Source organism: Cervus canadensis, chromosome 10 (assembly GCF_019320065.1).
Source record: "Cervus canadensis isolate Bull #8, Minnesota chromosome 10, ASM1932006v1, whole genome shotgun sequence".
NCBI classification, from domain to species: domain Eukaryota; kingdom Metazoa; phylum Chordata; class Mammalia; order Artiodactyla; family Cervidae; genus Cervus; species Cervus canadensis.
The window spans coordinates 74,532,729-74,558,004 of record NC_057395.1 but is presented as its reverse complement, the minus strand read 5'-3'; the positions used below and the strand labels follow the sequence as shown (position 1 = coordinate 74,558,004).

At 37.5% G+C, this 25,276-nt stretch overlaps 1 protein-coding gene across 6 annotated transcripts in view; it reads right to left on the bottom strand.

The window, feature by feature from the left end:
• NCOA3 (nuclear receptor coactivator 3) overlaps positions 1 to 25,276 on the bottom strand; it is a 127,422-nt gene that overhangs the window by 32,284 nt on the left and 69,862 nt on the right. The gene's annotated exons all lie outside the window — the stretch shown is intronic.

Below are 25,276 nucleotides of genomic sequence, written 5' to 3'. Positions count from 1 at the left end.
TACTCCACTAATTAGACAGAATGTCCAACCATGGGACAAAGTTTCTCAAGACCAAGTAATGTGTATACTGAGTATCTCACAAAGAACAAGGCAACGTTTTCATATCTAATAAGAAAAAGAGACCATCAACTCTCCAACTGATAAAATAGTACATTATACTTATATATAAATAAGATCCTATCTGGCCAATTGGTAAAAAGTCTTCAAATGATAGATCTCAGTTATTTTCATGCTATTTTCAAAGTAGCGCATTTTTTTTCCTGTAGACCATTTCTTTAGTATTCATCATCCAATGTATTTTTCTTCTGCTACTTCAAAATAAGCTGAGACTCCGTAAATAATATGTAAGCTCCAATACATTCTGCTTACAAAGTAGATGTACAACAAGAAAAATCCAGGTGGGAGGATTTTGACAAGATCCACAGAGCAACAACTCTTTTAATATTAACTGGTGGAAGGGAAGTATGCCTTGATTAAAGGTGCATTGATAAAAAAACTATTTTTAAAAATAAGGTATTTCTAAAATACCTTAAAAATAAGTTATTTCTAAAAAATAAGGGTATTTCTTGTTGGAAAAATAAATACTCAGTAGCTGATAATTTTAGCACATTTAACTTATATGCAGAGTACATCATTAGAAACACTGGGCTGGAGGAAGCACAAGCTAGAATCAAGATTGCCGGGAGAAATACCAATAACCTCAGATATACAGATGACACCATCCTTATGGCAGAAAGTGAAGAAGAACGAAAGAGCCTCTTGATGAAAGTGAAAGAGGAGAGTGAAAAAGTTGGCTTAAAGCTCAACATTCAGAAAACTAAGATCATGGCATCCAGTCCCATCACTTCATGGGAAATAGATGGGGAAACAGGGGAAACAGTGGCTGACTTTGTTTCTTTGAGCTCCAAAATCACTGCAGATGGTGATTGCAGCCATGAAATTAAAAGACGCTTGCTCCTTGGAAGGAAAGTTATGACCAACGTAGACAGCATATTAAAAAGCAGAGACATTACTTTGTCAACAAAGGTCCATCTAGTCAAGGCTATGGTTTTTCCAGTAGTCATGTATGGATGTGAAAGTTGAACTATAAAGAAAGCTGCGTGCCAAAGAATTAATGCTTTTGAAAAACTGTCGTGTTGGAGAAGATTCTTGAGAGTCCCTTGGACTGCAAGGAGATCCAACCAGTCCATCCTAAAGGAAATAAGTTCTGGGTGTTCACTGGAAGGACTGATGTTGAAGCTGAAACTCCAATATTTTGGCCATCTGATGCGAAGAGCTGACTCATTTGAAAAGACCCTGATGCTGGGAAAGATTGAAGGCAGGAGAAGGGGATGACAGAGGATGAGATGGTTAGATGGCATCACCAACTCAATGGACATGAGTTTGGGTAAACTCCGGGAGTTGGTGATGGACAGGGAGGCCTGGCATGCTGCAGTTCATGGAGTCGCAAAGAGTCGGATACGACTGAGCAACTGAACTGAACTGAACTAAGACTTCACTCAACAAGAAATTTACTTGTCCTAAACTCTTGTTTATGAAGACGCTGTTATAAAGAACTCCAAGTCAACAGAGAAACTTAAACACGCCAAACTACTTTTTTTAATTTGTTAAAGCGCATCTTGCATTCTATCCACAGTTCGAGACCTACACAGAAGGACATAAACTTCCACTAGGTGGCACAATCCTGCCAGAAAGAGAGAGAAATCAATAGAGAAGCAAAATTTCACACAAGAAACAAAATATTCAGCTTCAGAAAAACCAAAATCAGAGTTTTAGATTACATGATCATCTTTACAGATGTCCTAGGTATGAATTAAACACTAGCAAAATTTATTCTACCAATAATTTTGGTAAAAAATCGTAATGGCTGAAGAGATGTTATGTCTCAAGAACTTGGTGTTTTTTTCCTCACAACATAAGTTAAAATAAAGGAGAGAAAAGAACTTAAATAATGGCCCAACGTTATGATTTTACAGGGTAACCAGATCCCGCAATGCCACAATATTATATTCTTCAAAAATGACAATGTCAAAAAAGACAAAGTCTTTAAATATTCTAGATTAAAGAAAGTCAAAGAGAAATGATAATTAAATCAATATTTGATCCTATATTGAATCCTGTGCTCTAGACAGGGAAAATGCTATAAACATTACTGGATCTATTGACAATTTAGAACATAGACAACAGACACAATATTTTACCAATGTTAAATTTACTGAAGTAGATTTCTGTACTGTGGTTATTTAAGAAACTATCCCTCTTCTTAGCACTTAAGACAAAAAGGCCATTATGTACACAAAAGACCCTCCAATGGTTGGAGGGAGGGTTTACATACCTATGAGTGAGTGAGTGAGAGAGAAAGGAACAGGAGAAGAGGGGGAAAGGGAGGGGAAGAAGAGACTAGAAAGGAGGCTAGCAAATTGTTGACACTGGTTGAATCTCAGTTGGGCAAAAATTTTTTAATTTTTTGTACTATTCTTTTTCTTACTACTTTCAGTTCAGTTCAATTCAGTCGCTCAATCCTATCCGACTCTTTGTGACCCCATGAACAAAAGCACGCCAGGCGTCCCTGTCCATCACCAACTCCCAGAGTTCACCCAAACCTATCTCCAGCGAGTCGGTGATGTCATCCAACCATCTCATCCTCTGTTGCCCCCTTCTCCTCCTGCCCTCAATCTTTCCTAGCATCAGGGTCCTTTGAAATGAGTCAGCTCTTCGCATCAGGTGGCCAAAGTATTGGAGTTTCAGCTTCAACATCACTCCTTCCAATGAACACCCAGGACTGATCTTTAGGATGGACTGGTTGGATCTCCTTGCAGTCCAAGGGACTCTCAAGAGTCTTCTCCCAACACCACAGTTCAAAACCATCAATTCTTCGGCGCTCAGCTTTCTTTATGGTCCAACTCTCACATCCATACATGACCACTGGAAAAACCATAGCCTTGACTAGACAGACCTTTGTTGGCAAAGGAATGTCTCTGCTTTTTAATATGCTGTCTAGGTTGGTCATAACTTTCCTTCCAAGGAGTAAGCATCTTTTAATTTCATGGCTGCAATCACCATCTGCAATGATTTAGCTGCCTCCAAAAATAAAGTCAGGCACTGTTTCCCCATCTATTTGCCATGATGGGACCAGATGCCATGATCTTAGTTTTCTGAATGTTGAGCTTTAAGTCAACTTTTTCACTCCCCTCTTTCACTTTCATCAAGAGGCTCTTTAGTTCTTCCTCACTTTCTGCCATAAGGGTGGTGTCATCTGCATATCTGAAGTTATTGATATTTCTCCCGGCAATCTTGATTCTAGCTTGTGCTTCCTCCAGCCCAGTGTTTTTCATGATGTACTCTGCATATAAGTTAAATAAGCAGGATGACAATATACAGCCTTGATGGACCCCTTTCCTGAGTTGGAACCAGTCTGTTGTTCCATGTCCAGTTCTAACTGTTGCCTCCTGACCTGCATACAAGTTTCTCAAGAAGCAGGTCAAGTGGTCTGGTATTCTCTTTCAGAATTTTCCAGTTTATTGTGATCTATACAGTCAAAGGCTTTGGCATAGTCAATAAAGCAGAAATAGATGTTTTTCTGGAACTCTCTTGCTTTTTCGATGATCCAGAGGATGTTGGCAATTTGGTCTCTGGTTTCTCTGCCTTTTCTAAAACCAGCTTGAACATCTGGAAGTTCATGGTTCACGTATTGCTGAAGCCTGGCTTGGAGAATTTTAAGCATTACTTTACTAGCGTGTGAGATGAGTGCAATTGTGTGGTAGTTTGAGCATTCTTTGGCATTGCCTTTCTTTGGGATTAGAATGAAAACTGACCTTTTCCAGTCCTGTGGCCACTGCTGAGTTTTCCAAATTTGCTGGCATATTGAGTGCAGCACTTTCATAGCGTCATCTTTCAGGATTTGAAATCGCTCAACCGGAATTCCATCACCTCCACTAGCTTTGTTCGTAGTGATGCTTCCTAAGGCCCACTTGACTTCACATTCTAGGATGTCTGGCTCTAGGTGAGTGATCACACCATTGTGATTATCTGGGTCATAAAGATCTTTTTTGTACAGTTCTTCTGTGTATTCTTGCCACCTCTTTTTAATATCTTCTGCTTCTGATAGGTCACTACCATTTCTGTCCTTTATTGTGCCCATCTTTGCATGAAATGTTCCCTTGATATCTCTAATTTTCTTGAAGAGATCTCTAGTCTTTTCCATTCTATTGTTTTCCTCTATTTCTTTGCACTGATCACTGAGGAAGGCTTTGTTTCTCCTTGCTATTCTTTAGAACTCTGCATTCAAATGGGTATATCTTTCCTTTTCTCCTTTGCTTTTCGCTTCCCTTCTTTTCACAGCTATTTGTAAGGCCTCCTCAGAAGCCATTTTGCTTTGTTGCATTTCTTTTTCTTGGGGATGATCTTGCTCCCTGTCTCCTGTACAATGTCACGAACCTCCATCCATAGTTCATCAGGCACTTTGTCTATCAGATCTAGTCCCTTAAATCTATTTCTCACTTCCACTGTATAGTCATAAGGGATTTGATTTAGGTCATACCTAAATGGTCTAGTGGTTTTCTCCACTTTCTTCAATTTCAGTCTGAATTTGGCAATAAGGAGTTCATGATCTGAGCCACAGTCAGCTCCCGGTCTTGTTTTTGCTGACTGTATAGAGCTTCTCCATCTTTGGCTGCGAAGAATATAATCAATCTGATTTCGGTGTCGACCACCTGGTGACGTCCATGTGCAGAGTCTTCTCTTGTGCCTTGTTGGAAGAGGGTGTTTGCTATGACCAGTGCGTTGTCTTGGCAGAACTCTATAAGCCTTTGCCCTGCTTCATTCTGTACTCCAAGGTCAAATTTGCCTGTTACTCCAGGTGTTTCTTGACTTCCTACTTTTGCATTCCAGTCCCCTATAATGAAAAGGACATCTTTTTGGGGTGTTAGTTCTAGAAGGTCTTGTAGGTCTTCATAGAACTGTTCAACTTCAGCTTCTTCAGTGTTACTGGTCGGGGCACAGACTTAGATTACTGTGATATTGAATGGTTTGCCTTGGAAACAAACAGAGATCATTCTGTGGTTTTTGAGATTGCATCCAAGCACTGCATTTCGGACTCTTTTGTTGACTATGATGGCTACTCCATTTCTTCTAAGGAATTCCTGCCCACAGTAGTAGATATAATGGTCATCTGAGTTAAATTCACCCATTCCAGTCCATCTTAGTTCACTGATTCCTAGAATGTCGATGTTCACTCTTGTCATCTCTGGTTTGACCACTTCCAATTTGCCTTGATTCATGGACCTAACACTCCAGGTTCCTATGCAATATTGCTCTTTACAGCATCGAACCCTGCTTCCATCACCAGCCCTATTCACAACTGGGTATTGTTTTTGCTTTGGCTTCATCCCTTCATTCTTTCGAGTTATTTCTCCACTGATTTCCAGTAGCATATTGGGCACCTACTGACCTGGGGAGTTCATCTTTCAGTGTCCTATCTTTTTGCCTTTTCATACTGTTCATGGGGTTCTCAAGGCAAGAATACTGACGTGGTTTGCTATTCCCTTCTCCAGCGGATCACATTCTGTCAGCCCTCTCCACCATGACCTGGCCGTCTTGGGTGGCCCCACACGGCATGGCTTAGTTTCACTGAGTTAGACAAGGCTGTGGTCCGTGTGATCAGACTGGCTAGTTGTCTGTGATTGTAGCTTCAATCTGTCTGCCCTCTGATCCCCTCTCTCAGTGCCTACCGTCTTACTTGGGTTTCTCTTACCTTGGACATGGGGTCTCTCTTCACGGCTGCTCCAGCAAAGTGCAGCCGTTGCTCCAGTTAAAGTTGTAACTTAAACTTACAACTTTAAGTTTAAAATTATTTCCAAATAAAGTTAAATGCATGTGCAGCTTTGATTTCCAATTTTCATATTTAAAAAGAAAGTGATTCCTTAAAGAACAGAAATGGAATAACTAGCTATGTCTCAATACAATTACCTTTATATTTTTGTTTCATTCACAGGTTATTTTTAAGTTGTGTGGCCAACCATCCAGTGAATAATAGCATTTATTTTAAAAATATAATTTAAAAAAATATACTCCAAATTCTAGATATTATTTCTTTACTTTGATGTTAAACACAAGCTGAATTCTCAAAATTAACAAACTCTTTAGTGAATAACAGCATTTCTTTAACTTGAAAGACAGAATTTATTCTATATTCTTTGTACTATTTCCTTAACTTTGCTATTTCACATAAGCTGGATCTCCAGTACAGCTTAAGGTGCCTAGCATATAACAGGTGACCAATAAGCATGCCTCGGAAAGTACTAAGTAAATGGAACATTCAACCCCTGCAGTTGTATTTTAGATTTTCCTCCATTCTGATCTACAAAAAAGTTTAAAGGTTAAACTTTTTTTTTTCATTTATTTTTATTAGTTGGAGGCTAACTATTTTACAATATTGTAGTGGTTTTTGCCATACATTGACATGAATCAGCCATGGGTCTACATGTGTTCCCCATCCCGATCCCCCCTCCCAACTCCCTCCCCATCCCATCCCTCTGAGTCTTCCCAGTGCACCAGCCCTGAGCACTTGTCTCATGCATCCAAAAAAAGTTTAAAGGTTACACTTTCTAAATTGTTACTTGTTTGGTTGATATAGGATGTCACCAAAATGAATTTTTAGAGACAATAAATTATATCAACAGAGAATCAAAACCATGAAAATCTGAGTATGAAAGAAATCAATAATCACAATTATCATGTAAATTAGACAGGTGCACATATCATTCATGTAAAGAAAATGTTAATGTACATATAAGAGAAACCTAAATATGTCTAACTATATCCAAATACAGGCTTCCTGGTGGCTTAGCCAGTAAGGAATTTGCCTGCAATGCGGGAGACCAGGGTTTGATCCCTGGGTCAGGAAGATATCCTGGAGAAGCAAACAGCAACCCACTTCAGTACTCTTGCTTGAAGAATTCCATGGACAGAGGAGCCTGTCCATGGGGGTCGTGAAGAGTTAGACACGACTGAAGAACTAACACTATGTCCAAATACACATGTGGCTCTCCTCTTGATGTAACAGAACAGCAAGCTAGAATGTGCATATGCCTGCAGTCTACATGCTACTGAGTTTACTCTTTCACAGAGTCCCATGATCTCTAGTAACAGAGCTAATTATCCAAAAATATACCAATGCACGATTCTAATATAAAACCACAGTATTGGTGTTTATTCAAACATGAAGGTATAACTATTTAAGATATAAAATAATTTTCAAATTCCATTTTTTAGAAACAGGATTGACAGATTTGTTTTTTCCTAGCTCTTACTTAGAGAAACCTTGGTACTACCTTCACTGTACAATGCCTACAAGACCACATGATATACAAGTCTGAATGACAAAATACTGTATAACAAAAAAATCAAAGTAGAATAAATACATCTTTAAATGTCACTTGACTAAAGAAAATGTTCAACATGAGAAATAACAAACAGAAATATTTCAGTCCCAAAAAATAAGTTTCCACATATTTAATAATACAATAATTCCTAAAAACAGATGACTACAACAAACTCTTTGTGCACAGTTTCCTATTTATTTGGCATTAATCTTATTTATGAACACAAAAAACTATAAAAAGCATTTGTTTTACTTGCCAGGCCTGTTGTCTACTTCTCACTGGTGAAGCCAGACTCAAACTATATTTATCTGGGGGGATATATTATCTAGTTTTGTTAGTTATTCTTTTCACAGCATATACGGCATATACACACTAAATCTAGACCATTTTCAGTCACTAGTCAAGAATTAGGGTGGGAGGCGGGAATGGAACATGTGTCAGGCCCACGAGTAGATTAACTCCTGCCCCCCCCCCCAGAAAAGTTAAGAAACAGAGATCAGTAACTGTACAGCTTACATTTTTACATCTTAAATTATAGCCCATCTAGTTTGAAGAATATATGGAGTTGGTAAAATCCAAATTCAAAGGGGAGATAATATAGCACAAGAGTTTCCCAGTACCTCTGACTATCGGGACAGTCTATTGATACTGAGCCCCTTTTAAATTCTGATCCCCTACAGATAGACTATCATCCACACAGTTGAGTTGAAAAGAAATCAGGACCACAAAATATACCTGCCCCACTCCCAAACAACCTATACTCTTATCCAACAGTGAGGTTCATAATATATTTTGAAGTTGGAAATGCAGATGTTCCCCAGCTGACAGTTAAACTGGAGTAACACCTCAAACACACTTACAGGTAGAATATAACCTAATCACAGAAGGCTTTTCACATCTCTGACACTACAGTAACGAAAGACTAGAGCAAAAAACTTTTCATTGAATCAGATCCAAAGGCCCAAAATGAATTCTATCTTTCAATGTAAACTCAACTGTCTAGGTCCTTGAGTCATTTTTACAATTATTTTCCTTATATGAAATGTTTCTGCTTAAAAGTTCTATGCTATACTACTTAAATACATTAATATGACAGTGTACACTCAATGGACATGAGTTTGGGTAAACTCCAGGAGTTGGTGATGGACAGGGAGGTCTGGCATTCTGCAGTTCATGGGGTTGCAAAGAGTCGGACACGACTGAGCGACTGAACTGAACACTTTAAAATGACATTTAAGCAAAATATTCTATACAACTATTTCAATATAGAATACTAGAAATTTATAATAAGTTTCAATGTTCTCAAAATATGATGTTACCTATTTCTGTATTATCTGGAAAATCCATAAGTAAATTCATGATAAATCAGATTTAAAATGAGCAAAAATCTTACAGCAACTGGATAAAATTCCTCTATAAATACTACAGGCCCTTCTATAGAATACAACTAAGCTGTGGTACAGGTTTACGTTTAGACACACAGAGTATAACAAACTGGTAGAAAATGAACATTTTTTAAAAAGCAACAAAGAATTTTATCTGCCAGCTCAAAAGCCACGAAAATGATGACATGTGGCTTAGCAGCATTAACTACCTTTCCTTCTGGTTATTCACAGTTAAGACAGGAGGGAAAATCTTGATTATGTACAACAAACTATCCAGATGGTCAAAGATACAGGAAGTACTCCATGTCCAAAAGGAAGCGGTATCAATCAACAATGCTAGTGTCCATTAGGTGAGCAAGAAGTTACTCAGGGAGGGAGGGCACCTAAGAAAAGCCACGACACGCCAAAATAGTAAGGAGGTAAAGTGAAACTGAGGCGAAGTTGTTCAGTCGTGTCCGACTCTTTGCGACCCCATGGACTATACAGTCCATGGAATTCTCCAGGCCAGAATACTGGAGTGGGTAGCCTTCTCCAGAGGATCTTCCCAACCCGGGATAGAACCCAGGTCTCCCACACTGCAGGCAGATGCTTTGTCAGCTGAGCCACCAGGGAAGCCCAAGGAGGTAAGTTACCCAGTACATCTCCAATGGCATAGAGACCAAGTAAAACATTTCATTTTCCTAAATCAATAAGGAAGGGGGACGGAAACACAACTTTTGTGGCAGTACAGTACTAGGCGTATCATATATTTAATATAATTTCTCACAATTCTCCAAAGTATGTTATTACTCCCATTTTATAGATAAAACAGCATCTAGATCACAGATACTAGATGGCAGAGCTGGGATTATAATATTTTTAGAATTTTATAATCAAAAAAATATGTATCAGATGTTCCTTGGGCATTTCATCCCCCACTCCAAAAAAATATTTAACTAATCATACTGTTGAATCACACCATCTCTACTAACACGTTAACTGGAAAGTTTCTCAGCTCATCAGTAAGAACACTGAGAAGCTGTCACATGAGGGTTTGAAGACGTGCAGTATTAGGGTTAGAGGCAATGAGGTGCTCCAGCTCAGCAGGTACTAATGCTGCTATTTCCCTCGAGCCTCTAAAAATCAACCACTACTCTACAGTCACCAAATAAATGGCCCTCTACTAACCATGACCCTTATTTCTACTTGATACCAACAGTAAGTGGCTCACATGACAAGGAAAAAAACTTAGCTCAGAAAAGCATTAACTATAACCAAAAGAAAGAAAAAGAAAGAAAGAGAAGTCACTCAGTCGTGTCTGACTCTTTCTGACTCCATGGACTGTAGCCTACCAGACTCCTCCGTCCATTGACTTTTCCAGGCAAGAGTACTGGAGTGGGTTGTCATTTCTTTCTCCAAGGGATCTTCCCGACCCAGGGAATGAACCTGGGTCTCCCACATTACAGACAGACGCTTTACCATCTGAGCCACCTGGGAAGCCCCAACTATAACCAAAATAACCTGTCAAGTATTTTCATTCTTGGGTTTCCCAAGATTAAATGCTAGAGACAAGTACTTTTGACTATCCCACCAATAATCTGGTTTATTTATCAGGCTTGTCTGTCTGATATATTACACAAGGTACGATTAAATATGTCAATTAGTGAGTATTTCTGGGAGTCTCCTGAGAATCTCAGTAACTTAAGAAAATTTTCATACAACTGTGAATTTGAATTATTTATTGAAAACTGCTTGAAACATTATATAAAACTAGAGGCTGATTAAGCCAATTAGAAAAAAATTACCCTTGGGAAAGATATATGAGACATCCGTACATAAACACACTACCCAAAATGTCAGTTCCAAATTGACACTCTTACTCAAATATAGTATACAGATAGTCATCACCAGTTAGGCTTAATCCTACAAGATTATATTTTCTAAAATATAAAATTAGAGGTTTTATTTCAGTCTTCTGTGCAGCTCCAAGAGAACCAGCACCATTGAGCAAAGAAAGGAAACGAAATAAAACGTGTGTGTTTAGGGGACAAAAAAGCAAAGGAGGAGGTTAAGTCCATAGACATGGAGCCACTATGGACATTTCCTCACCAGTGACTATCTCCTACCTTTATGTTTTAATTGAATCTTGGTATGGAGGATAAGAGCCGAAAGCCAAGGGCTGGCAGGTCCAAATAAAAACTAACTTGCAATATCCTTTTGTTTTGTTGTTGAGAACCTGGTATGCTTAGTAGGATGCACTATAAATCACCTAATGCAATCCATTTTTTAAATCTAATTTCATTTCTGTTCAAACATTTGCATGCCCAGACCATTCTGGGACCAGAAAATAAGAGATAAATGACACCACCCACTATTAGAACTCTCAGGCAAGCAGAAGAGGAAAACATACAATTATAACAACATAATTTGGTTAAGTGTTAAAATGAAGGCAAAACCAATAGGAAACCTACTAGCCTACAGTTTTTTAAAAACAGGGGAAAAGCATATGAACTGTATCAACAATAAACTACCTTGGCATGGACATCTGCCACAAAACACTATAAATCTCAGGTCCTGGTCAATTCTTTTCCTCTATCTTTAGTTATTAATGCCTGCAGATTTGGAAAGGGGATAGCAAAGAGCAATAAAATATCTTACTTTTAATATGTAAGTTGAGCTGAGAAACATCCAAACATGAAGTAACAGCTATTTCATCCACAAGGTCTCCTTCTCCCTTCTCTCTCTGTGCTGCTTGCACTGTACTGCTTGTACCCCTTCTCAATCAACAGCTGACCCCAAAGCCCCTTTACACTGATGCTCTGGTTTAAGCCTGATGAAGCTGAACTCAAACACAAACTCCCCAGAGGTTCCAGTACCAGAACTGGGCATACCAATTAGCCAAGGCAGGTGCTAGATGCAACTGGAAGCTTGTTGCCAAGAGACTTCTCAACCTCTACATGAGCAACAGAGATGAAGTTCACAAATATACACTGTGCAGAGGGAGTTAAGCAAGCCAATTCCACTGAAATCAAACTACCCTCTCCTGACAGCATACTAACGAGTTGGGTAATGCTTTGGTAGCTTTAAAGGTTAGAGACTCCGACAATTTAACATTCACAGGAATGAGACATAAGCTTGAACATCATAAACCTGATTCAGCTATTTTATTATCTATTATTAATAATAATAAATTATTTCACTCCTAAACAACATACTATCTAGTTGTACTTCTTCCTCACCACCACCTCCACCACCCAAGTGACCTAAAAGATTCTGACAAAAGATATTCATGAAAACAGCTCCTATGTGTATTTAACCCTTAAGTCACTTATTTCTTTTTAGATGTCCCCTCTATCCCTCTCTTATCTACAATACTGAAACACTTTTAGTCATCCTTTAGGATCAAATGACTGTCACCTTTGGTGAAACCATTCGCAATTATCCGATTAGAAAAAGCTGTCCTGGGACTGCCCTGGTGGCACCGTGGATAAGAACCCACCTGCCAATGCAGGAGACACGGATTGAATCCCTGGTCTGGGAACATTCCACCTGCTGCACAACTACTGAGTCTGTGCTCTAGAGCCCACAAGCGGCCATTACTGAAGCCCCCCGCCGAGAGCCTGGGCTCCGCAATGAGAAGCCACCACAGTGAGAAGTCCAAGAACCAAAACAAAGGGTAGCCCCCACTCCCTGCAACTAGAGAAAGCCTGCCAGCGACGAAGACCCAGCACAGCCAAAAATAAATAAATAAAATAATTTAATTTTAAAGCCATCCCCTCCTTTATTCTAATGCATTTTTCATACTTCATCACATTTTCAATACTACACTCTACTCTTATCCACATTTGTCTCCACTTTCTATACTATCAGCTCTAAACCATTACATAAACGTGCAGAGACTATCTTATTACAAACTCCCTCTCTCTTTTCACTCCTAATACCACCATTCCCTGTGTTCCTCTTTCCAACTTCAGTTTTCCTCTTTCTTCCCTTCCCATCAGCTATACTTCTGACCAACCACAATATTCCTAAAATACAGAGAAGACTAGGGGGACGGGGCTAAATACCTTGGAGAACAGTTCTGCTTTTTTTCTGACATGTCATTTTTCACTTAGATATTCCCATTCCAAAAAAAATATGCTGGCTTCAAGATATCTATCAAAATAAAACTCAAGGGTTTGAATTCTTCAGCTGACGTACTGTGGTACGATAAAAAGACAGCAGGGCTTTGTTGGAATCAGACTTTTGTCACCTATAGAAAGCTGACTGCCTGTAAAAACTGGGAATAATCACATCTTCCATATTCTTATGTTTATTGTGAGAATGAAAAGCAATACAAAGCAAGCAACCGGAATAGGGCAAAATGGTGAACCCTCCAAGGTACACCATACCAAACAAAGATGTACGTTCAGCAACATCAATTTTGTTCTCATTTGAAAAACAAATAGTTAAATATCCCACACAACAACAAATTAAAAAGCTTCAGACAAATAAATTAGCCAGAACTATTCAGGCTATCTTCAGTGTACAGACAGCTGACTGGAATTCAAAATATTTTCCCACTGAAATAGTGTGGTGAATGGCAGTTAGTAGCTAATATAAAACCATGGAGACAGAATAAAACTACTGTCATAGCTGTCTATGTCCTTAAGATAAATAAGTGTAATTAAAGAGTAAGCAGGAAGCTTTTAGAAGATTCTGAAGAGGTTATCCAAGTACCTTCAAACGTACCAGGTAAAGCAAAGAGTGCTGGTTCTTTTTGAAGACCTCTTTGTATTTCTGGATTTGACGTTTTTTTTTTTTCTTTGACAGACATAAATATCTCCACATCAAAAGTATTATTTATACCTAAGGCTGTCCCCTGGCACATAATGAAAATGTAAGTGAAAAGAAAGGAAGGAAGGAAGAAGAAAGTGTTCAACCTCCTTAAGGTAAGTGGTAAAGCTCTGGATTAAGATAAGCAGTGGGGAGTTAGAGGAGTGTGTGCACAGAGCAAAAATAAAATCTGATATAAATTTAATTAATAAGCAATAAAGATATAAAGGAGAGATGATCACAGCATGTTCCTCATTCTCTCCTATTCCAGGCTGTCTAGCAGAAGAAAAGATATTCTAACCCCGGGAGCCACACGTATTGAGCCTCTGTGCTCCAGAGCCCGGGAGCCACAGATACTGAGCCCACAGGCCACAACTACTGACGTCTGCGAGCCCGCTCCTAACAAGGGAGGCCACCACAGTGAGAAGCACGCACAACGCGGTGAAGAGGAGCCCCTGCTCGTGGCAACTAGAGAAAAGCCCACCAAGCAGGAAAAGACACAGCACCGTCAAAAATAATTTTTAAGAAAATTTTCTAAAGAAATGTTAAAACTAAAGAAATGATGCCATTAGTCACCTGGCAACCAAACGACTGAGAGCAGCAAAGCTGCTGTAGAAGCAGCACTAGTCAAGTAACGAATGATACAGGGAATGGTGACCATGGGTCAACTGCAAGACAGATGCTGATAAAATGGGAATGCCTGCAGAGTAAAAAAGCTTGAAGTACCAAGACACTTTCCCCTGCAGTCCTGAAGTTAGCTCTGTCCACCAATATCGAGACTACAGAGAAGCTACATTGAGTTTCCCTATAAGACTAACATCTCAAAAATTAACAACAGGGAAATATAAGATGACGAAGCACTTTGAATTAATTTTCCAAAAACAGGTACTAAAGGTAGAAAAAGAGAGAATAACGTATCACAGGAAAAACATCCTAGCCTGATTTCCTTCTCGAAAAGAAAAGACACTGGGGCAGATGGCCTCTTACTTGAGCAACACGACATGGCAAGTGTGACTCATAAGACTTCCTGAATGGGTCATCATGTAGACTACAGTTAGTCTGTGCTCAGTCCTAGCTGTTTCCATTGCCTTTTTTCTTTTTCTGACTTCACAGCATAGTTACTCTTTAGTGATTATAATTCCACCCCTACACTAAAAAACCTTAAAATTCAAAAGAATCCTTTTTTAAAAAATAATGCTTCCATATGCCTAGAAGTTATATGTCTGATGACAGAAGTTCTCTTTTCAAATAAATCTCCAAAAGTCATTACTGATTTCAGGATGACAGTAATACAAACAGTGAATGAGAGCATATATACCAAAGTCCAAAAAGAAAGTAGGAACGCATTCCTAACATCATTTACCTGTTGGAGGGTGGTGTAGTGGTAGCATGGCTGAAAAAAGCTAAAGTCCAAAACAAACTTCAACTGCCTCCTAGTCTCCTCCAAAATATACCTACTATACTATGTGGAGCTAAAAAGCTGTACCTCTAGATCATGATTGTTCAAGGGAAGAAATCTGCAGCAAGCGATTCTATGAACTACTGAGCAACAGGATGAAAAGATCATCACTCAAATAATCTCACATGAAACATAGTGTGGTTTTTTTCTTTCTATTCAAAGGTCAGTTCTATGACTCATGACTTAAAAGAGCCTTTCTGTGTACTTCACAAACCTGCCTATGCATGTGGAATAAATAAAGGGGGGGGCATCTCCTTATCGTGAGAGAACATTTGAGGCAAAATTTTAATTATGAACCCTTGTAAAACCATTCATACAACTAAACTGGTTAAAACCAAAACCCACTTCAGCAAGCATCCTGAGAGTGGTCACAACGTAACAGGGACATAACATACAGCATGAGGACTATGCTAACACTGCTGTATGAAATACAGAGAAGTTGTTAACAGTAAATCCTAAAAAGTTCACATCACAGGGAAGAAATTTTTTCCTTCTTTCCTTTTATCGTATCTATGTGAGATGATGGGTGTAGCTGAACCTATAGTGGCCATCATGCCACAATATGTATAAACCACACCATCCTGCTGAACCCCTTAAACTTATTCAGTGACATATGTCAACAATTTTCTCAATAAAACTGGGGAGGAGGGAAAGTTTTTCTTGTTTTTTTTTTAAGTGTGAAAGTGAAAGTGTTAGTCACTCAGTGCTTTCGACTCTGCGACCCCATTGGCTGCAGCCCACCAGGCTCCTCAGTCCCTGTAACTCCCCAGGCAAGAATACTGGAGTGGCTAGCCATTCCCTTCTCCAGGGGATCTTAAAGAGTCTGACTGTTGGCCACACAAAGGAAACTGCATCTGCTATACCAATATACTTGGGATGAACTGCTGATCAAAACAGACAAGTTTTTTGCTGCTATTGTTTTGGGGGTTTCTTTTGGTTTCGTTTTGGCCTCCAACAAGCTGATGACCCAGTGCCAGGAAATCAACAAACTAGTATATGTAGAATCACAAATTGTATTTTGGGCTATAAAACATCTCCACTGAAAATTAATGGCTGATATGTAATTTAAAGGGCTTCCTTGGTGGCTCAGATGGTAAAGAATCCGTCCGCAATGCAGGAGACCTGGGTTTGATCCCTGGGTCGGGAAGATCCCCTGAAGAAGGGAATGGCAACCCACTCCAGTATTCTAGCCTGGAGAATTCCAAGGATTCAAGGAGCCTGGCGGGCTAAGGTCCATGGGGTCACAAAAAGTCAAACACGACTGAGCAACTAAGACTTTCATGTAATTTAAAAGCAAGAACAACTGAGTACCAGACATAGTACACCATGTCACATAGCTATTCAAAGATACAACGAGGTGCAAAGTTTAAGTCAAAAGCTGGTACAGTTCTAACCAGATGCACTAGGTCAGAAGTTCTCCACCTTTTTAATATCAGGATTTCTTGAACTCTAAAAAGCTTTGGTTATGTGGGTTATTGTCTATCAATATTTACATTAGAAATTAATACTGAGAAACACTTGAAGTATTACTACATTTAAAAACAAGTCCATTATACATTACTGTTAACAATTTTATGAAAAATAACCTGAAACAAAACAATCGCATGAGAGGTGGCACTGTTTCACGTGTTTACAAACCTTAATGTCAGACAACAGAAGACAGCTGGATCCTCTTATCTACTATACCATTCAACCTGCTGCGATATGTCCTATTGATTGAAATATATGAAGAAAATCCAGTCACATAGATACACGTACTTGTAAAAGGAAAGACTATTTCAACAGCCTTTTATAATTCATTATAAATAATTTTCCTTGATATTATGCTAAAATGACAAATGGTACTTTCAGTTTTCACTTGAAAATACTTCCAAACTTACAAAATATTGCAAAAAACACAACAAAACAAAATAACATGAGGCATACCCTGAATACAACTTACTCAGATTTGCTTACTGTATTAAGTCTCCTGTGACTACTGTTAACGAGTTACCACAAACAACAGGATATTCTCTTGAAGTTCTCCAGGCTCAATGTCCAAAATTGACATGGCATGACTGGGCCACACTCTTCCTGAAGGCTCCAAAGGAGATCTGCTCCACCCTCTCCTAGCTTCTGGTGTTGCCAGCAATCCCTGGCATTAAGAAAGTGGTACTTTCTTAAAGGTCAGTTGCAAAGTGCAATCTGAAACCCTATCAGTGAACTTTCATACTGTTACATTAAAATACTAACTTACACTCTGAAAAAAACTTTTACCCATGCATGATTCTGCAACATCAAACATTATCATTTGGATAATACTGGTTCACTGAATAAGCAGATTTTCAAATCCTGATACATTATACAATATCAAAAACTCCACATTAATATCACCATCCATCTCATTCATAAAGTCTTTGAGGGCTGAGAAGCTGTCACAGTCATGGTAACAGATTCAAAATTAACATAATTTCTACTTGAAAACTCCCAACTTTACCACTGTCAACAAATACTCTCAGATGCTTTCGTTAAAGCGATAGGTTCACCTTGCTCAGTTTTAAGAAACTGTCTGCCAAATACCCAAATTCCAAAAACCACAGTTTGTTAGTCATTCTTTCAAGTAAAAACGATATTTCATGAAAAAATGTGGCCTGTTGTGAATAAAAGCCAATCACACAAGTGTTCTTCCCCAAGACAACCATCCTACTTTGGTAGGCAGAAGTGTTTTTTGCATATTTTCCATTCTCACTAAAAGAATGTTAAAAATACAGTACTCAACTGTCAAGATTTAATGAAATGAGCAAATTTTGTTCCTTCATCAAAGATAATCCCAAGTGATAAAGAAGTGGAGTTTATATCAAGTTTTTCTTTGTTTTTTTTCCTTTAAGTCTGAGCACAGAGGCGTGAAAAACGTAATTGACGACCAGTAGTCTGGCAGTGCCACTGCCTTGATTCACACTAAGACACCGGCAGTTTTATGCATCACTGCTCTTGTACCATCAGAGCATTAACAGGATGAAAATGGAAAATATATTACTATAAAACAATTTTAACACTGTGGACTCCACAAAAGGTTCTCAGGGACTCTCAAGGGTTCACAAACCAACCTTTGAGAAGCACTGTCCTAGATTAAAGTAGGGATTGAGGGTTTGATATCAGTACAGCTTCTCCAAGATTCTCTACACACTCATTTAATAAATACTCCAGTATCTACTATATGCAGGCCTATATAAATAAGCCATGCTGTGTGATCAAAAGAACAGAGGACTTCCTGATGAGATGATGTAGTGGAATCTGCTTTCAACCAACGACATTCTCCCCCCTTGCTCTTAATATAATAATGACAAGATATTCTTTTTAACCTTGAAAGATACAATCATAATAAACCTAACAAATATGTCTATGGACCAAGACACAGAACAAACATACAGCAATAAGTTGATGACTCTATGAACCTACTAAACTCTAGCACTAGGAACTAGCAAAGAAACTCAAGAAATTAAGTCATGCACAAGGTAACACAAAAAGCAAGGCTCATAAGTAGAAATTAAACATAAAATTCCTGAAAGGTAAAATAAAAAAAGCTCTATCAATAGCTATCTAGCTGATTATATCACACTGTTACCTATAGTTATGTAAGAAAAAAAAGTGGGGGAGGTAATATAGTTGGTCCTCAACTTACAAAAGTTCAACTTACGATTTTCCAACTTTACAACAGTGCAAAAGGGATATGCATTCAGTCAAATCTTACGTCAAATTCTGAATTTTGATTTTTCTCCCAGCTGGCGAAAAGCAGTAGGATGCTCTCTCATGATACTGGGCAGTGGCACATTTCAACTTACAATGGGCTCATTGGGATGTAACCCCATTGTAAATCAAAGAAAATATGTACATACAAAACCCACATCATGCATAGTTCTGATATTACAATAATACCTCAGAATAGAATCTTGAAAATAGGCCAACGGTATGGTGGAAATGATTTCTGAATGCAACACAAATAAGCTATGAGTGCCAGGGACAGTGAAAGGGGGACACACGAAGTGCACCAAAAAAAAGAAAAACTTCCCACTCAAGATACAAATTATAATCTAAACTTACCAAGTGGATTTAAAAATTGACCTAAGAAAGATGGCCAAGAAATTGCACTGATCCCAAAAGATGAATTAACCACCCAATAAAATCTTCAAGTAAGTTTAAATGATTACAATCCTTAATAAGATAATCAACAGCCATGAAAATACATATAGAGCAACAATGTTCTAAAAAGAATAAAATACAAAACTTAATAAATTATTAAGTATAAAAAAGATGGTACTGCCCATTATCTGAGCACCAAATATCAGAACTCTGAATAGATGTGGTTAGAACGGGATGCTTAAGCCCACATTTGAAACAAAACTCAATAGATTAGGATCAATTCTTAGGCCAGACACCACACACATAATCACTGAACTGGGGCGGGGTGCAGTGGGGAGCGGGGACTGATGAATCCAACCAGCAGGCAGCACAGTGAAGTAAAAAACGGAAAGAACACAGATTTGATCTAAGCCCCAATACGGTATTTGACAAATTTAAATCTCTGCATCTTAATGTTCTTTTCTTGAGAGTGGATATACCATCACCTTTACAAGGTTGCTGAAAGAAGTTTTTAAAAAATCACACATCCAAAACAAACAAACAAAAAGCTTAGTGGTGAGCAAATGGTAGGCCTGAAAGATGGCTCCCACAAGAATCTTATGATTTACAGACAGAATCAAAGTTATTTGAAAGAGAGAATAATTATAAAATAACTACCTCTACAACTCAAATAAATGCAGGAAACAATGTATTTGTGTTTTCCAACTCCAATATTAGCAGAATCAGTTCAGTTCATTCACTCAGTAGTGTCCGACTTTGCGACCCCATGAACCACAGCACACCAGGCCCCCCTGTCCATCACCAACTCCCAGAGTTCACCCAAACCCATGTCCATCGAGTCGGTGATGCCATCCAACCATCCCATCCTCTGTTGTCCTCTTCTCCTCCCGCCCTCAATCTTTCCCAGCATCAGGGTCTTTTCAAATGAGTTAGCTCTCTGCATCAGGTGGCCAATGTATTGGAGTTTCAGCTTCAACATCACTCCTTCCAATGAACACCCAGGACTGATCTCCTTTAGGATGGACTGGTTGGATCTCCTTGCAGTCCAAGGGACTCTCAAGAGTCTTCTCCAACACCACAGTTCAAAAGCATCAATTCTTCGGCGCTCAGTTTTCTTTATAATCCAACACTCACATCCATACATGACTACTGGAAAAACCAAAGCCTTGACTAGATGGACCTTTGTTGACAAAGTAATGTCTCTGCTTTTTAATATGCTGTCAAGGTTGGTCACAACTTTCCTTCCAAGGAGTCAGTATCTTTTAATTTCATGCTGCAATCACCATCTACAATGATTTTGGAGTGCAGAAAAATAAAGTCAGCCACTGTTTCCACTGTTTCCCCGTCTATTTGCCATGAATTAAGCAAATCTAAACCTTGGGACCTAACAGGAGATTAGAGATGTCATTTGAGAAGCACTAAATTCTCAAAGATGCTCAGATCTACAAATATAGTTTTGGTAGTGGTCTTAAACCGTTCTTATGTAAACAATTCAAATATTTTCCTTAAACTTCTCTGATACTGTACATTTTCCTGTCAAAATAATTTGTTGAAACAGTATCTTGCATTAAAAAGGACACTTGGGTCGCAATTTAAGGACAATTTCTTCTTTGAAAAATCATGTTAAAATTCATAACTAATTCCACTACAATTTTTTTAAAATATAGACACTGGCAATTTAACTAGCCTAAATTTAAAATCCCATTCATTACTCATCATTCTTAATAAAATGGCTTCTTTTTCAATTGTTGAAAGAAAAACAGAAAGGGACAAAACTCGGGCTTCTTATATTTCAAATGGAATTGGGAGTTACTTTAGCAATAAAATGCCTACAATTTACATGGTACCTTTACACCACATAACAGGCTTATCAAAAGCCAAAATATAAATTCTAATAACACACAAAAAGTATATTTCAACTTATTTCCCAGGGTTTAGAAATCAAAGACCTTATACTACTAAATCAAGTCTAGAAATGAAGAGACAGTAGGATTACAGCTGTGCATGGCCAATTTATCTTCTGAAGTCAAAGCATGTCTCCTGTTACCTTGCAGAAAGTCAATGTGATCTGCATGTCAACATATCCAAGGGTTGCAGTATCTGAAAACTGCATCAACCATAAAGGTGTTATTTTAATTAACAAGCTTGCCAACACATTATGGACTCTGCAGTTCTAAAGTTCTTTATAAATTATTATCACAATCTCATTTTAAAGAAAACTTTAAAAGGCTAAGAACTAGATTAAGAATCATCCAATTCCAATTCTATTTATGGTCACCCTCCAATAAAACAACTAGCTCTATAAAAATCTTTTTAAACCAAGAACAATATGCTAGCAGTCAATGTAGCAAAAATAAAGTTTCTGTAAGGCCATTTTCTACATGAGGGGCAAATTTTATAGTAGGGGAATGAAAGTAATGACAAATCACACATTATGTAACAGGAGTGCTACCTGGAAAACATTAGGTTCATTTTTACTTGGAATGATTTTTCAACTATGAAAGACAAAATTTTATGGAGGTGAATTAAATGCCCTATACTTCTGATCTTTAGGTTGACTGTGGACTCATACAGTATGAGCTTAATATGTGAAGTTCATTAAAGATTGATACATGATGGAAAACATATTTAAATCTTAGGAACATATGTTGAGCATGTGTGCACATGCAAAGCTTTCAAAGTATTTAAAATGTGAAAATGAGCTCCTGTTATCCTTGATAAATGTCAGCTGTCATACACTCATGTCCAATACATACTATTTTTCACAAAGCAGAGTACCAGAAAAGGCAATTTTGAACACACCAGCTGCATGTAATGGTTATACACAGAAAATACTACTCAAGCTCAGAAGTTTATAGGTTTTCAATATCAACTTCAAAATAATGCAGGCTTTACATGTTAAAAATTACAGATTCCAAACATATTCTTTTGAAAACAGAGTAATAAAAAAGTAACTACTCTAAGAGTTTGGCACATGAGAGACAGGGCCACTGATAACTGTGATATAAACCAGATTATTTGTATTTCTGGATCATTGAGCTGATATTTAAGGCCAATTATATTCTTAATTAAGCTACAAAATTAAATACTACAAGATCTATATTATTACCAACCTGATGACTTTATGTCTATATTTTCCAAGTCTAATAAAACTGTCCCTTTAACAAACCCTGACTGTGAACAATTACTACAACCTTACCTCCATCCACTTTTACCAAGAACAGAAAAATAGTGATTACACTAGTAGAGCAGTTTGTTATTTGTGCCAAAGATGGGTATTATAACTTTAAGAGTTTTCTCTACATATTCAGAAAGCTTCATCCTTAAAAGTAAACCAGTTTAAGCAGTTTTTCACTTTAATAATAGAACAAAACTATTAATAGGAATTTTCTTTTTGAAGTTTTTCTGTGTAGTATGCGACCTATGCTACAAAAAAATACTATCTTTGAAAAGTAAATTGATCTTTCACCAACATTAAATTCAAACTAAGCTTTCAAAATTATAAATACACTGATATTCTCCTATATATCATAAAACTAGTGACCTCCACATTTAAAATACATCACTAGTCATCAGTCATCATTGCACAGAAAGAATCTTTTAAAAGCTTAAAACCTAAATAAAAAAGGAGTGAGGGCTCTAGTGTAATCAGATTATCTCCAGTAAAATAACTTTCGCTTTTCCACTTAAAACCATAGCACTTCATCAGCCCAAGAGAGCAGATCCACCAAATTATGGCTTTCTTAGTATCTTCTAACTGGCCTTATAAGCTTGAGAGCAAAAAATTGATTTCTCGATGTATAACTGCAAAATATCCACAAGTAACTTACAAACATTTAGCAGACATATAGAAAAGTGTAGATGGATTTGGGTATAATTTTGAATTCTTTTTTGAATAAAGTCTTTTTGACATAAACTTTCTTGACAAATGAAGATATGGGGCTGGAATTAACATTAACCCTGTAATTTCAGGCCAACTACTCTAACAAAAGACTAAGGTTTTTTAAAAATTGAGGTGAGTTTAATTAACACGTTATTTTTGAATCTCAGAAAAGTTTGAGGTAGACAGCACACCTTCTGAAGTCAGTGCCATTAGAAAAGTACCCATATTTTCCCATAAAATTCCTTTTTGGCATCATAGAACTCTTAGTATTCCTAAATACATCAGCTATATTCTCTAACAGCTTCATTAAGATATGATTTACCATTGTTAAGCAACTATCTTCCAACTAAAAATAAAAAATACCAACAGCAAGAATTTTAAAAAGATAAAATTCATATACCACATGCTTAAAATACACAAACTGTCACCACTGTCAATTCCAGAACATTTTCATTACTGCACAAAGAAACCCCTTAGCTGTCACTCCCCTCATGCTTCCATCCCCCCCACCCCACCCAACTTCTCTCACACCCTCACCCTAGGCAACCACTAACCTACTTTCAGTCTCTATGGATTCACCTATTCTGGACAGTTCATACTGTGTGACTGGCTCAACCTAAAGGCCTATCCATGTTGTAACATGTAACAGTACTTCATTACATAGATATATATTTATCCAATCATCAGTTGATGGACATTAGGCTGTTTCCACTTTTCCGCTAACATGAACACTGTTACTGTGAACATTTAGTACAAGTTTTTAATGTGGCCACCTATATAAGAATCCTCCAAAGACTGCTAGTAAACAGGAAAGAGGCAGGGTCTTTAAAATTTTTTTAAGTGGAATCACTTGTGCAATTTTAAGTATGAATATGCTAAGCCCTTAATATGCTAAGGGCTCGAATGGCAAAAGTGGACAACATACAGGAACAGATGGAGAATGTAAGGAGAGAGACGGAAGCACATGAGAGTATTAAAATCAAAATCACTAATAAATAAATAAAATAAATTAAAAAATAAATCACTAACAAAAATGAAGAATGCTGTCCATGGACAGAGCTGCTTGGTGAGAGGAGTGGCACCAGTGAGCCTGAATACACACACATACTTTTTCTTTCTCTCCCTCACTCCCTTTTCCTCTCTTCCAAAATGAAAATACAAAGACGAAAAAGGATAGAATATTCAGGAAAGGTGGAACAATTACAAAATAATACACACATAAGGGGATTACCATTTATATGAAATTCAAGAAAAGGAAAACTGCAGTGACTTAAAACAGCCCAGTTACCAGCAGAGAGGACAAACTGTAGAGGGGCACAAGGGAACTTTAGGGAGTGGTGGGAGTGTCTTCTGTCCTAAGTGAGATAATGGTTACACTTGCCAAAACTCAAACTGTAAATGTAAGGTTGGTGAATTTTATTGTCTGCAAATTATACTTTAATAAAGTTGTTTAAAAACATTGCAGTACATACTGCTAATCCTGTGATAAATAATACATGACTTGTATAAAATAAATTAGCTAATGAAACAGGGCTATTTCAATAAGAAAATTTACTTTTTTCTCAAGAAATTCCCCATTAAAAGTAAATTTATTATATCAGCAGTTAAAAATCAAGTTTATCTTTTAAAACTTTAGAGTAATAACAAGTCTCTCTGCAGCAAGTGACATATATTAAAATGTTCATTGAAATATCATTCATGCATCAAGAACTAGAGAAAACTAATGTTCAATCCCAAATGTAAAAGATTCTAATAAAGCCATACAAAAGACTACAATATAGTAGCAGAAAAAATAAATAAATCATATACAACATGGTGGAATCTTAAAAGCAATCAAAAGTTAAAAAAGCAAGTATACTACATTCCTTATATTTTTGTAAAGCTGAAAGACAAAACTGAACATTGTTCAGGAACACATACATGTGTGGCTTTTCAAACTTTTTTGAAAGCAACTGCAACTAAAGGAAACTGTTACTTCTGGGATCCAGGCAAGATGAGTTCATGGAGAAACACAGAGGGAATGGATATACCTAACAACCTTCCCGCTCTTAAATTTAAGTAGTAGGTTTACAGGTGTTCATCAAAGTATGCTTTATAACTCACAAATAATATATACTCTTGCTCATATAAAATACTGCATAATTTTAATGTTAAATTTTAAAAATTATGTGGAAAAATACTTAATCTAACATTTGAGCTAGATCCTGTGTTGAGTGTATTTCATCTACTACTCAATCTCCACTGCAGTCCTCTG